Source organism: Colletes latitarsis, chromosome 2, assembly GCF_051014445.1.
Source record: "Colletes latitarsis isolate SP2378_abdomen chromosome 2, iyColLati1, whole genome shotgun sequence".
Classification (NCBI taxonomy): domain Eukaryota; kingdom Metazoa; phylum Arthropoda; class Insecta; order Hymenoptera; family Colletidae; genus Colletes; species Colletes latitarsis.
Genome location: NC_135135.1, coordinates 27,772,535 through 27,787,701, shown reverse-complemented (window position 1 = coordinate 27,787,701; position 15,167 = coordinate 27,772,535). Strand labels below are relative to the sequence as shown.

General features: G+C 41.8%; 1 protein-coding gene across 12 annotated transcripts in view; it reads right to left on the bottom strand.

The window, feature by feature from the left end:
• LOC143345790 (uncharacterized protein CG43867) overlaps positions 1-15,167 on the bottom strand; it is a 166,867-nt gene that overhangs the window by 71,557 nt on the left and 80,143 nt on the right. The window contains exon 1 of one of the 12 annotated variants that reach the window (XM_076773336.1): positions 2,656-3,073. The exons of the other annotated variants lie outside the window; for them this stretch is intronic. The gene's annotated coding sequence lies outside the window, so the exon portion shown is untranslated. Of the gene's footprint in view, positions 1-2,655; positions 3,074-15,167 lie in introns of those variants that run through there. 12 annotated transcript variants of the gene reach the window in all.

The following is a 15,167-nucleotide window of genomic DNA, read 5'->3' as shown; positions in this document are numbered from 1 at the left end:
TTTTCTATCCGTGTTCAACGAATAGTCCCTTTAATCTTCTCGAATTTAATCAAATAAAGTAGTCGATCTATAACGAGCGCGTGATAGACAGAATTGGGGAAAATATCGAACTCGTTCGTGATTAAAAAAATAGAAGAAATAAAATTGCGAGTTTCATTGGAGGTTGATTATCCTCGTTAAATAAAATAGTAAATTTAATTTGAAGGGGAGGAAAAATGTGTTTCACGAAATTAAGTTTTTGGTCGGAGGAATAAATTTGAACTTTGGTAGACTATCACCTCATTTAAAACTTAACCAAGCAAGACGGTAGATTTAATTCGAAATTAACGCGTTCACTGTCCGGTTTCTCAGCGGCGTATCCAATAGCGCGATGATATGACCCGAATATGGGTCACGGACAGCGAACGTGTTGACCAATCTATATCTGACAGCACAAAAAAAACATTGGAGGACCAAATTGGGGGTTTGGCAGACCGTCGCATATTCGTTAAAAACCCGATTGCAACGCCTGATTAAATAAGATAGTTACCGCTCAGTGCGTAATTACAGGGTGTTCGGCCACCCCTGGGAAAAATTTAAATGGGAGATTCTAGAGACCAAAATAAGATGAAAATCAAGGATACCAAATTGTTGATGGAGGCTTCGTTAAAAAGTTATTAACGTTTGAAGTTCTACCCGTTCTGAATTTTTTTCTCGACAATGCGCAGGATTTCGGGAATATGTCTATTCACCAAAACTGATTGTAATTGACCCCTACACCCAAAAATATTTTTTTTAAAACGATTTGAAATTTTTGAATTTTGTCGAAAAATTTCACACCTTCTCGAATTTTTTTCTCGAAAGTGCGTAGGATTTCGGGGGTATGTGTAATGACCAAAAATGTTTGTAATTGACCCCCGTAACTAAATATAATTTTTTTAGAACGATTAGAAATTTTTCAATTTCGTCGAAAAATTTGACCACCTTCCGGAATTTTTTTCTCGAAAGTGCGTAGGATTTCGGGGGTATATGTAATGACCAAAAATGATTGTAATTGACCCCCGTAACTAAATATAATTTTTTTAGAACGATTAGAAATTGTTCAATTTCGTCGAAAAATTTGACCACCTTCCGGAATTTTTTTCTCGAAAGTGCGTAGGATTTCGGGGGTATGTGTAATGACCAAAAATGATTAAAATTGACTCCCGTAACTAAATATAATTTTTTTAGAACGATTAGAAATTTTTCAATTTCGTCGAAAAATTTGACCACCTTCCGGAATTTTTTTCTCGAAAGTGCGTAGGATTTCGGGGGTATGTGTAATGACCAAAAATGATTGTAATTGACCCTCGTAACCGAAAATAATTTTTCCAGAACGATTTGAAATTTTTGAATTTAATTGTTAATAACTTTTTAACGAAGCCTCCATCGACAAATTGGTATCCTTGATTTTCGTCTTATTTTGGCCTCTAGAATCCCTCATTAAAATTTTTCCCAGGGGTGGTCGAACGCCCTGTATAATATTTTATCGAACTACCGCACGAGGTATGGGATGGAAGCATCCGGTTCCCGTTCGCGATGATCATCGATTCGCTCGTTATTATACCGGTCGCGTGCTCGCGGACGCTCTTGGGCGTCGCGCCTCGAACGCGACGCGTATTACGCGTCGTTATCGTAACTTCATTAACTCGCGCGTTAACGAAACCCCGTCAATTGCGTCGGCGGGCTCGGAGCGCGGGACAGCGATTTTTAATTAAAAACCGCATCATCGATCGTCCCTAACGCGCTCCCTGAATAACCGTGAGAGCCCACACCGTCCGTTCGACCTCGTCGATCGCTAATTGCGAGAGGATTCGCGACGATAATCGATTCACTCGACGGAGTAGCGTCTTACGATTAAACCTCGCGCGACCAAACAAAGCCACTTGGACGTTCGAGGTTCGAGCAGTCCAACGAAAATATAAATTCCACGGTCCCCCACATGCCCTACGGCGACACGACCGTGTTTGACCTTGGTTTTCTTTGCAGAGTGCTCGCCACGGTTCGTCGAGCAAACATAACCGCGTCGCAGAGAAGAATCGGACAAACAGTTCCCATTATGAGGCTGTGTAATTTCGGCAAATATTTATGGCGATACCGAATGTTTGCTCGAATTAAACACGTCGTTACTCCCTTGTATACGGAGTGTCGCGAGATAAGCGGTGTTTGAAGTAGCGTTTGGGCTACCGATTTCACCAGATAGCTACACTTTTTTCCAGTAAAGTTTACTTAAACTTTAGCACCGTAACATTTATATATGTGTATAGATCTTTGTTTGAAAGAGACTAAGTAGGTGTGTAATTCTTCCAAGTTATTTTACAGATACCTAACAATCATATGCTTAAATAACTCACGTGGGACATCTATTCACACACAGAAGGACCAACGAATTTAAATTAACAATCTTCTTAAGATACCATAATTTAACGATCACTCGTCAAATAAACCTGACTACGAATACGTAAAATTCCTACGTAAAAACCGAACACAGCTCGACGCGATCGAATTTCAAACTATTCGAACACCGTACATAAAAAACGAACCGAATATTATATTAGAAAGCTCCACAAAATAAAACAAACAAAACGAAAAATCGAAACCCGAGTCCTGCCTGGCGGAAAAGACAGTTGGTAGTACCCAAGTTCACCGACGATCGGGATCGAAACAATCCACGCGGGACATATCTCACGTGTCTCCTCTTCTTCCACGATGGTCTCCGTGCACCGAATCTCTGTTGTCACTCGATAAAACTACTATTCCGTTTTGCAACGGCAGCGTGGTGTCTCTGGTCTAATCGAACTTCGCTATCGTCGCGCGCGACGAGGGGAACGGTTCGCAAGGACGACCGGAAACGTCCATCGCGCGTCACGGAAGTGTCGCCGTTCCACCGGCAGCGGAAGACGCGGTCTATCGAGAGAACACAACGAGCGAGCAGCGGTGGGGGAAGGAAGAGAGGCGGTGGATCGCGTGGCTCGCGGAGCGATGATCGATCGAACGACGCAACGCGCGTGGAAACCCCGTCCTACTCCGGTCGCGGTTCACGGGCCACTGGGAGGGAAGTTGTGTTCTAGCGTCCAAGTTGTGTCGACCGGAGGAGAGAAAGAGGGAGGAGAACAACGTGGCGTACGTCACATGCGCGCTGTGTAACCCCCCCAAACAAAAATGCCCCCCCCCCCCCCGCCTCCTCGTTGGTCCTTGTCCCGCGTCCAGGAACAGAAATGGCGCGTGCTCCTTCGCTACCTGCGCCGGGCGAACAACAATAACAACGGCACGCGCCCCCGGTGCACGGGGATGCGGCGTATCGCTGCAGAATACTTCGGGACGACTGCCAAACATCCTGCACACTCTTTCGTTCTTTGAGAAAGGAGGGTTCTCCTTTTTCCCGTTCGATCTGTAATCGTCATTTCCGCGAGAATGCGGCAATGGACGTGGCACGATTGTAGTATAGAAGGTGTTCGATCATCCCTGGGGAATAATTTTAATGGGAGATTCTGGAGGCCAAAATAAGACGAAAATCAAGAATAACAATTTGTTGAAAGAGGCTTTGTTGAAAAGTTATTTTCAATCTGCGAACAGCTGCGTAAGCGCGACTTTGAACGTTTATAACTTTTTAAGGAAGCCTCGATCAACAAATTGGTATTCTTGATTTTCGTCTTATTTTGGCTTCTGGAATCATTAAAATATTTAAAAACATCTTACGAAAGTGTATAGCTGTCGAAAATGATTTGGGAACGCTGGTTGGATCCGGTGCAACGACCGAAACTCGTCTCCTTTGAAACACTCGAGGCTCGACGACGTCACACGGCATTTCGTCGGCGGTGCACCGCGTAACGTTATTGCCCTGACGTGCGTTACCGCAAGAAAGCGATAGTTGCGGATTATGTGCGTCCACGTAAAAGCTGCGGCCGCGTTTCACATTCGCTGCGTCGTCCAGGTACTCTACTAGAGATAAACGAGTCGTAATCTGGTCGAATCTCTCGAAAAGTTGCGTTAGAATTCAGGTAGGAGGATTCTAAAATGACAAACCTGGGCGTAATTCGCACCACAGCGCCTCACAAAAATTTTTGTTACGAATACAGACACTGTAAAACGTTTATAGAATCCAATGTCGAGCGAATGGTACAGTTTTCCCAAGGTCATAATTCTTGACATAAAACTAATAAACGGAAACGTGACCTGGTTTCATTGCGAACGCATTCAACGTGAAACGTAGACACATTTGTTGGTCGGTGTGCAGATACGTATGAAAGCGTTTGAAGAATTAAATGCAAAACGAATAATGTTTTGTTTTTTAATTTTGTAACTCTCTAGAGCGATACAATGGGGGTAAATCGATACGTTAAAACGAGTAATAATCATGCTCGATGCACAGGCTGGACGGAAACGTGGCCTGGTTGCGAACAACCAGCTGGAGGAACCCCGAGGATCGTCGATATCCGCATGTTTGAGCAGGCTCGGTTTCCAAGTGTCACTTTACGGTTGACAGTAACGGGGCAGGGTTGATGGGACATATAACCGGGTTTACGCGCGACCACCGATTGGACGTGCCACTTGTCACTGGGGGGATGAAATCCGAGGAAAGGTGGCGATTCTTCGAATATCGGGGCGAATTTTCACCCCCAAACCACCCTCAAATGGCAAATTACATTTCACTTTCGAAGTTTGAATCTGGAACACTGATTTTTATGCCACTTTGCATTACTCTCGATGGTAGTGTTTTACCTACGGGCCAAAATAAAAAGAAAATCAAGAATACCTATTTGTTCATCGAGGCTTCGTTAAAAAGTTATTAACAATTAAATTCAAAATTTGCAAATCGTTCTGGAAAAATTATTTTCGTTTGCGGGGGTCAATTACAATCATTTTTGGTCATTACACATACCCCCGAAATCCTGCGCATTTTCGAGAAAAAAATTCAGTACGAATGGAACTTTAAACGTTAATAACTTTTTAACGAAGCCTCCATCAAGAAATTGGTATTCTTGATTTTCGTCTTATTTTGGCCTCTAGAATGCCCCGTTAAAATTTTTCCCACGGGTGACCGAACACCCATACGCTGTAAAAGAAATTTGTCAATCATTCTCGTTTTACCCATTTCACATAAGTCCCGCCCCCACCCTAAATAAATCGTTCGCGCCAGTTTGACTTTTATTAACTCGATTATTTAAGGAGAGCCGTCGAGAGAAGTCACGAGCTACGGTCGTGACGGAGCGGCGGACTTCCATTATGCGCGAGCAACTTAATTTCCCTGTCGCGTAATGGACGCTTCCGGTCCAGTTGCCGCGTGCCACGGACCGGCCAAGACGCGCGTCGCGGAAATATTGTCGGCGGTCAGTTTGGACCGCGACCACGCGCAAATAAAAGTACGTACCAGCCGCGACACGTTGTAATTTGGAAATAAGGGAGAATTTACGACGTCTACGGATCTCGTTAAACCTTTCCGCGATTAAGAGATTCGCACGTATATCATCCGTGCCGCGGCGCAGGCGCGAACCTCCCGGGGCAAATTAAACCAACTAAACCGTTAAACCGTTGCCAAAACCCATTTACCCGCGTCATATTCGTCGAGGCGCGATAACTTTGCTCCGCGGACACGTGTGCGACGACGATTTATTCCCACTCCTCTCGACTGGTCGATAACAGTGTTATAAAGTAAATTCTCGACGCGAGTAATTGTACAAATACGATGGATTGCGGGGAGAAAGTCGCTTCCGGATTTGGAACGCGGCGAACGTTGGTACTGGTACCGGAAACCAATTAGCAGAAATGTATTTGACAACTAAAAATATTAGAATGGTATTAGAAAATTGGAATTTGTAGCGGAGGTTATAGGGGTTAGACGATAAAACGATGCATATACTTTTTAGGTTATATTTTAAGATTGCACGAATCGTTGCATACATGGCGAATTTCTCTGTACTGACGGATTGCTAAAACATACATTTGTTTAAATTATATCTACTCGAATATACTCGATTATAACAAAACTCGAAGGTATTGGACGAGACGATACAAAATGGCTTCCCCGTAGCGTGGTTTCCCTAATAAAGACAGGTTCTCTAGCGCGAGTATTCGATGATTTTCACTTCGGGGGGGGGAGGTGAATTCTGGCGTCCATGTTGGAAACGCGGCCGCTGAAAGCGTGCTTCGGGCCATTCTAAAGATGATTAATCGATCCGATAGGTTAATTAGTCTGTGCGGTTTCATTAGAGAGGCCCCCGGTGACCGGTGGCTGGGCGGGAATTTTAGCGAAATTGCGCTCGGTTCTCGGTCGCGCGAGATACCTCGTGCCGTGAATTTTTAGGGTCGGACGAACACCCACGCGTCGCGGCGCATTAACCGGGCAGGCCTTTTTTCAATTACGGGGGTCACACGAGACGACCGACGTCGTCGTAATTATCGCGAGCGACTTTGCAACTGGGTCAGAACCGCTCCTACCGCCAAGAACGTCTTGGAAATTTTCTGAAAGTAACCGGGCGACGTGTTTGTCGGGGAAAAGGCAAAAATTAATTGGAAAGCCGAAACAGTCGGCCGGCGAACACTACAGTCTCGCCTTACGCATCTAGGGCAACGTTAACAATTTCTTTTTTTTAATTGGACCATCAATTTAAATGGGAAATCATTTTACTCGAAAATTAGATTTTACGTTTTATTTTAGTTCGTATATTCCGTCGAAAAGAAATGTTGAGTCAAAATTTGTAGACTGGTATTTTACTTTGGTGAAAAAGAATTTTTAAAAAGAATAATTCATGATTGGAGATTCTGAATGGATGTTTAAAAACAAAATATTGATTTTATTTTCGTTTGCATTTTCGTACGAACGATCTTTTATCCATTTCCTTAATTATTAATAGATATGTAGAGTCACCTCCCATACTCGCCACGAGAGGGCTACGCCGTTGCTATATGCATATGTATACGTTCCTCAACGATGAGTCCACCACCACCAGTCCATATCCAAATTATGTTGAAAAATAAAGGGTCACAGATATATTTTGTATATAATTCGTAACCAGAAACAGGTACCGCGAAGAGGGGGCACAATTTTAACGCCATATTGTCCTTGGAATTCGTCCACCCTCCAGTGACTAGGTGAAAGGACAAAAGAAATAAAAAGAACCACCCCGGGATAAGTCTCGATTCATCGACTTGCATTCCAGGCTTTCTAGGCACGCAAATGCGTACGGAATCGTCCACGAAGGGGCGTCTCGCGCCCCTCCCGAGTCCAGCCAAGTGGATTTTCGGTCGGAATCAGCGATAAACTTGCTTCGCCGAGATCTCTGGGCCGCCTCCCGCGCACGCAAACGAAATCAATATTTAATTTTGCGAACTTTTGTCGCTCGACAGAGGCGGACGAAAGGTGCCGCCGAGCAGGAAGGAAGGAAGGAAGGAAGGAACGGGGTCTCGCGAAAAAGGTTGAATGGAGGGCCGGGGGATGCTTCCTTCCGAATCTTTGAAACTCGATAAGGCATACCGGGGGTGGCCCCCCGGTGCCGAGAATCGCGTCGAATCGGCTGAAATCTATCGCCCCCGCGCATTTATAAGCACGCACGAGTTCCTTCGATGGACTTTCAAAAGCGTTCGCGTTTATTCCACCCCCAGCCGGCGGAGAGCTCTCCGAATATGCTTAGAAACGTATCTTCAAAAACCTTTGCTTCGAGCATCGACGCTAGATTCACGGAATCTCGTCGATTTCATGAGAATCAGGTTCCATTCTTAAGGGGGGATTCTCATGCAATAGCCTTAAATTTAAGTTTTCTTTTTAATTTTTTTTCATACAAAATCAAAAGTTCTGTCGTACTAGACTTTTAGGAATGAGAAGGGAGACTCTTAAATTATACGAAAATATTTTTTTATGACCATTTTTTGTTGTTTTTTATTAATTTTTTTAGTAGTCTTTTAATCCTATACATACAGGGTGTTCGGATACCCCTGGGAAAAATTTTAATGGGGAATTCTAGAGGCCAAAATAAGACGAAAATCAAGAATACCAATTTCTTGATGGAGGCTTCGTTAAAAAGTTAATAACATTTAAAGTTCCGCCTGTACTGAATTTTTTTCTCGAAAATGCGCAAGATTTCGGGGGTATGTCTAATAACCAAAATTGATTGTAATTGACCTCCACAACCAAAAATAATTTTTCCAGAACAATTTGAAATTTTTTTTCCCCGTCGAAAAATGTCACACCTTCTCGAATTTTTTTCTAGAAAGTGGGTAGGATTTCGAGGGTATATCTATCCACCAAAAATGGTTGTAATTGACCCCTGCAACCGAAAATAATTTTTTAAGAATGATTTGAAAATTTTTTTTTTCATCGAAAAATTTCAGCACCTATCCGATTTTTTTTCTCGAAAGTGGATAGGATTTCGAAGGTGTATGTAATGACCAAAAATGATTGTAATTGACCACCGCAACCAAAAATAATTTTTCCAGAACGATTTGAAATTTTTTTTTTCCGTCGAAAAATTTCACGCCTTCTCGAATTTTTTTCTCGAAAGTGGGTAGGATTTCGGGAGTATGTCTATTCACCAAAAATGATTGTAATTGACCCCCGCAAACAAAAATAATTTTTTTAAAACGATTTGAAAACTTTTTTTTTCATCGAAAAATTTCAGCACCTATCCGATTTTTTTTCTCGAAAGTGGATAGGATTTCGAAGGTGTATGTAATGACCAAAAATGATTGTAATTGACCACCGCAACCGAAAATAATTTTTCCAGAACGATTTGAAATTTTTTTTTTCCGTCGAAAAATTTCACACATTCTCGAATTTTTTTCTCGAAAGTGGGTAGGATTTCGGGGGTATGTCTATTCACCAAAAATGGTTGTAATTGACCCCTGCAACCGAAAATAATTTTTTAAGAATGATTTGAAAATTTTTTTTTTCATCGAAAAATTTCAGCAGGTATCCGATTTTTTTTCTCGAAAGTGGATAGGATTTCGATGGTGTATGTAATGACCAAAAATGATTGTAATTGACCACCGCAACCGAAAATAATTTTTTCAGAACGATTTGAAATTTTTAAATTTAATTGTTAATAACTTTTTAACGAAGCCTCCATCAACAAATTGGTATTCTTAATTTTCGTTTTATTTTGGCCTCTAGAATCCTCCATTAAAATATTTCCCAGGGGTGGCTGAGCACCCTATATATACTTTTGTATAGTTTGGAGGTTAGGTTAATATTATAATTTAATATTATAAAAACTTGATTTTTTCTCAAAAAGCATTGTTGTACCCTCGAACATCGACACAACGAGAGCTACTAAAATCACCCTGTACGTGTGTCAGTTTGTTATTCCACTGTAAATATTTCTTTTCCTCTCCGTTCGAAGACAAACTCGCGCCATATTTCGTCCGAACAACCCCTGATATTAATTACCCCCGTGCTCGGAACATTCCGCGAATGTTTAAACAAGCCTGACAATTCTCAGAATCTCACGGCACAATTATCGGAATATAAATGCTGCATAATGCACGTCCATTTACTTCGATAATTGGGGAACTGGCGGCGGTCGAAGGGGCTCTGTCCGCGAACTTCACTCGCGGCCGGTGTTAATTAAATTTTCGTCCCTGGAAGCGATCCCGTGCCACCGAAAATATCGGCCAACCGTTGCGCCTTCTCGTTGTTATCGCACTCAGAAATTAATTCTCGCTGAAATTACGGTCCACGGAACGCCCCTGAGTGGAGGAAACAAACAAGGCATCCGGAAACCGTGATTTTTAATATTTCAACGGGGAACAAATTGGTTCGAAAAAGTTATCAAAAATATAAACGAACGTTTTAAATACTTGTACTCGTAAAAGTATTCTTTTCACCGTGCTCCGGAGGAACGCTTTGGTCTTGTTGAATTTTCTTTGTTCATAATAAAATATATAAGGTTAATACCGTGGGTTCTCACGTATACAGCAATGTGAAATTTGACTCGACACACGTGGTGTTGCTCTATGGCTCGAGCGGAACGAACCGGCGAGAGAAAAAGAAAGAAAACAAACGGTTGTGCAACGGAACGTCGCGATCGATAATCTCAAGGGTATCTTTGCCCTCCAACAGGTCTGATGTTATTGCAGGATTCTGCGAATCGCCGGACCGTTGGGTTATCTGTCGACGCGACAATGTAAACAGCGCGCTGAGTTCAGCGAGGACAACCGACACCATTGTAATTAGGCTGCGTTCTAAAATGGTCTCGAATCTTCGAGAATGCGTCTGTTTTTTACTTAAGAGAACACGAGATAAGGGACACGGGCCGGTAACTTGATCTACACTCGGGCCAGACGAATCAGCAAACGAAAACAAACGTCCCTGAATGTGACTCCTAGGTGTCCAATGACTGCAGCTGCGGCATCGACCACGTCGAACGCTTTATCTTTCTTTACTGACTCGTCTCGTTGACCCGAGTATAGCCACTGAACCAGTAACGTCCAAATATATTAACCTGTAGCTCTCAGTTCTTTTATTCCTTCCCCGAATCACCGGATCAGATACGTTTTCGTACCCTTTATAATCCCTAATTGTTCTTGGTACCCTAAGTATATATTTATATATTTTATAACAATTTTACGTATGCTATAACTACAGACGCATCTATACAAAATATAAGTTCGATATTCTGAAATTAACAAAAATGATTGTACTTGTCTCGAAAAATTTAGGCACCTAATTAGATTTTCGGTAAGGAATTTTTTTCTCGAATGTGGCTAGGATTTCGGGGATATGTCTATTGACCAAAAATGATTGTAATTGACCTCTACAGCCAAAAATATTTTTTTTAGAACGATTTGAAATTTTTTAATTTTGTCGAAAAATTTCACACCTACTTGATTTTTTTCCCTGAAAGTGGGTAGTATTTCGAGGGTATGTCTAATGACCAAAAATGATTGTAATTGACCCCCGCAACCGAAAAAAATTTTTCCAGAACGATTTGAAATTATTTAATTTTGTCGAAAAATTTCACACCTACTCGATTTTTTTTCTCGAAAGTGGGTAGGATTTCGAGGGTATGTCTAATGACCAAAAATGATTGTAATTGACCCCCATAACCGAATATAATTTTTTCAGAACGATTTGAAATTTTTTAATTTTGTCGAAAAATTTCACACCTACTCGATTTTTTTTCTCGAAAGTGGGTAGGATTTCGAGGGTATGTCTAATGACCAAAAATGATTGTAATTGACCCCCGTAACCGAATATAATTTTTCCAGAACGATTTGAAATTTTTTAATTTTGTCGAAAAATTTCACACCTACTCGATTTTTTTTCTCGAAAGTGAGTAGGATTTCGAGGGTATGTCTAATGACCAAAAATGATTGTAATTGACCCCCGCAACCGAAAATAATTTTTTCAGAACGATTTGAAATTTTTGAATTTTGTCGAAAAATTTCACACCTACTCGATTTTTTTTCTCGAAAGTGGGTAGGATTTCGAGGGTATGTCTAATGACCAAAAATGATTGTAATTGACCCCCGTAACCGAATATAATTTTTCCAGAACGATTTGAAATTTTTTAATTTTGTCGAAAAATTTCACACCTACTCGATTTTTTTTCTCGAAAGTGGGTAGGATTTCGAGGGTATGTCTAATGACCAAAAATGATTGTAATTGACTCCCACAACCGAATATAATTTTTCCAGAACGATTTGAAATTTTTTAATTTTGTCGAAAAATTTCACACCTATTCGAATTTTTTTCTCGAAAGTGGGTAGGATTTCGAGGGTATGTCTAATGACCAAAAATGATTGTAATTGACCCCCGTAACCGAATATAATTTTTACAGAACGATTTGAAATTTTTTAATTTTGTCGAAAAATTTCACACCTACTCGATTTTTTTTCTCCAAAGTGGGTAGGATTTCGAGGGTATGTCTAATGACCAAAAATGATTGTAATTGACCCCCGTAACCGAATATAATTTTTCCAGAACGATTTGAAATTTTTTAATTTTGTCGAAAAATTTCACACCTACTCGATTTCTTTTCTCGAAAGTGGGTAGGATTTCGAGGGTATGTCTAATGACCAAAAATGATTGTAATTGACCCCCGTAACCGAATATAATTTTTACAGAACGATTTGAAATTTTTGAATTTAATTGTTAATAACTTTTTAACGAAGCCTCAGTCAAGAAATTGATATTCTTCATTTTCGTCTTATTTGGACCTCTAGAATCTCCCATTAAAATTTTTCCCATGGGTGGCCGAACACCCTGTATATCTAAAATTATACGAGTTCGAAACTGACGCTTACAAAAGAAACAAAATTTGTCACTTCGTGAGGTTTTCAAAATTGTAAACGTACCAACATTGTTCGTTCAAATTTGAAACAAATGGATATCGAGCGTAACTTTTTAAACAAGACTAAGAAAAATATGGTCCTTGGCGCGATTAACGACGAAAACAACCCCTACGGGCTCGATGATCGAGGGTACGGCGGGGAGGGGCGTCGATTATTGCCACGGTCTCTGCAAACGCAAATCTAACGAGCTCGGGGGATGCCGGACGATAAGGGGGCCAGATAAGATTCGCAGACGCGCGTCGAGTTTTTCAACGAGGACCGTAGATAAGCCGCCCCCGACCCTCGAGGTTCGAGGTTCGCGACGGTGGAGGGCTCCGTGGCGGATTCCTGTTGGAAAAGAGTCTCGACAGCACGCGTATCGGCCATTTGTCGACGCGTTTATGGCCGACTGGAACGATAGTCCCGGAGCTTTCGATCGCGCCCGACTACAAACGCAGCCAATGACACGATCGATGCATCATCGCTGTCGTTCGACTGCCTTTCGCATATGCTCTGCCCGCCGCCATTGATTTCCCTGCGCCCCGACACGCGCACCGGTTGCGTCCAGGGATTTATCGCGGCTGTTATTGTTCTGTCAACCGACGATTCCCGGCGTGCTCGCCGCCATTGAGGGTTGGACAAATATTATTTGGGAAACGAAACTCCCGAATGCTTGCTTCTCGATATTTAAAATCAGTATACATTCCTTTGAGCCATGTCGTTCGTGGCGATAGCAAATTTTTCAAATCGAACTTAACTCACTTGCCAAGGGTGTCTCAAGATCGTGCCACGAATCAATCATTAGACTGATGTTTATAGTTTTAATACTCGATAGTGGGACTAAATTGGACATAAAAAATATAAATAATATGTAATTTTAGTGTCAGACATCGAGAAATAATATTATTCTTCCAAGATGTTTCCAGAGCGGAGGTAGCAAAATTTGAAATCGTTTCAGGAACGCACGTGCACGCGAGAGACAGTGGAATTTCGGGGGGGAAAGATCGATAGAGCGCGCACCTGAGGAAATTAACCCGTCAGTCTGGGACGAAGGTTGCAGAGAAAGAAGATGGGATCTTGACAATGGCGAAATCGTCTTTGCGCCCGAGTAACGATTCACGTTATGAAATTTCACCCGTTGATTCGTCGTTTCCTAATTCTGTTAAGGGGCGAACAGAGAGGTGGGAGTCGTCGAGGGCAGAATCCTCCGGTTCCCTTCGTTCGTTCTAATTACTCCGAATGTTTAGAATTTAGGCGCGACTGGACCTGGTAGCTCGTTACCGGGGGATCCTCCGGAGCGCGTCCTTTGGCTTGTCGTAATCTCTGCGAGAGGTTTGAACACGAATAACGAGGAGGGCGACGCGGAGCGGGGACGAAATCGATAGAATTAATGACTCTGCGGGCTATATAGCACGTAATATTATCCCTAGTATAGTCAGGCTGCGGCATCGCGCGTTTCTACGGGCTTGTTATTCCCGCCCGACTTCCGCTCGATCGAACCCCGCTGACGATTCCTCGAGAAAACCACCCCCTTGGACGTTCAACCATGAAAAACCACCTGTGAGACTCGCGGCGGGTCAAAATCATTTTTTTAAAAATTCTATCGAGAGATTTTGTTCCTAATAAATATTCTATTATCTTTACTGAGCGCACTATTGTATTTCAGACGATGTTTATTTTATATTTGACGTGATTTCGAGTTTAATCTATTCTGAATCATATGTGGGTCGATAGACAGGGCCGTTCATATTAATTTTGTCTCTGTAAATTATTCGAGTCACCTCGAAAGCAGCGCAAATGTTCAAATATTTTTCACAAATCGATAGTTTCGAAACAGCAGATCGTATCTCGAGGATTTAAACTGTGGTTGGCGAATCTATGTCGAGGTTTAACGGACGAACTCGATAACGCCTAATTTAATTGCATCTAAACAGAGAGAAAAAGACAAACGGACGAAGAGTTGATTGCCAACCGGACCGTACCGCTACTGCGCCAATTAAATACACGGTGCAATAACGATCTCGTCATTCCTAAATTACTTTTATTACACTTCGCTGCAAGCTGATGGAACACGACCCCGATTGTTCAGCCCCACCCACGTCGAATAACCAATTACAAACGACATGCCGCGTTCGGTTCGACAATAGCTTCTCTATCTTCGAGCCACACGTTCCTATTGGACGCGAAAGATCCAACACTGATACAAACTTGCCATATTTCGGGTTGAAATTATTGTTTTTCTCGCGTGAATTTTCTTGTTCAATCCCATCTTTGAAACATTAGTAAAAGTTTCCAAACTATTTCCATACAAACCAACGTAAGAGAGAAGCTCTTCTCGCAAGTATGACTCTTTTTATTTATTCCCTAAAATCTAACACTAGAGAACTACTCGACAATTCTAGTGTATTTATTTGTATCACAGAAATTAAAGCAATTGCTTGAAGCAACGCATATAATGCAATGGAAATATTCAGTCATTCCTCTCATAGAGAGGACTACGATCAATTTTTGAAAATCTAATCGAGTAAATTACAATTTCGACTAGAAATTAAAAGTGGATCATTTTTTACCCTCTTCCTGTGTTTCAGCGTTAAAAATCGCCTCTTTTCGAAATTATAAAACCTACACATGTAGATTGAAATTTTTTCCAAGATCCGAGGAATCGAACTCGGGAGTCTGAGAATCAAAGACAGGCGTCCAAGCCACAGAGCCACGGAGGGCTCTGAAGTTACGAAGTACAAAACAACTATATCTTTCCCTTCTCGATCACTTTGTTTCGAATCAACTCCTCTACCTATGCTTCCCAATATTGATAACCTACAACCACAAAAGCTACCATCGTAATTCAGTCGAGTAAACCTTTTACAAGATTCATTAGAAAT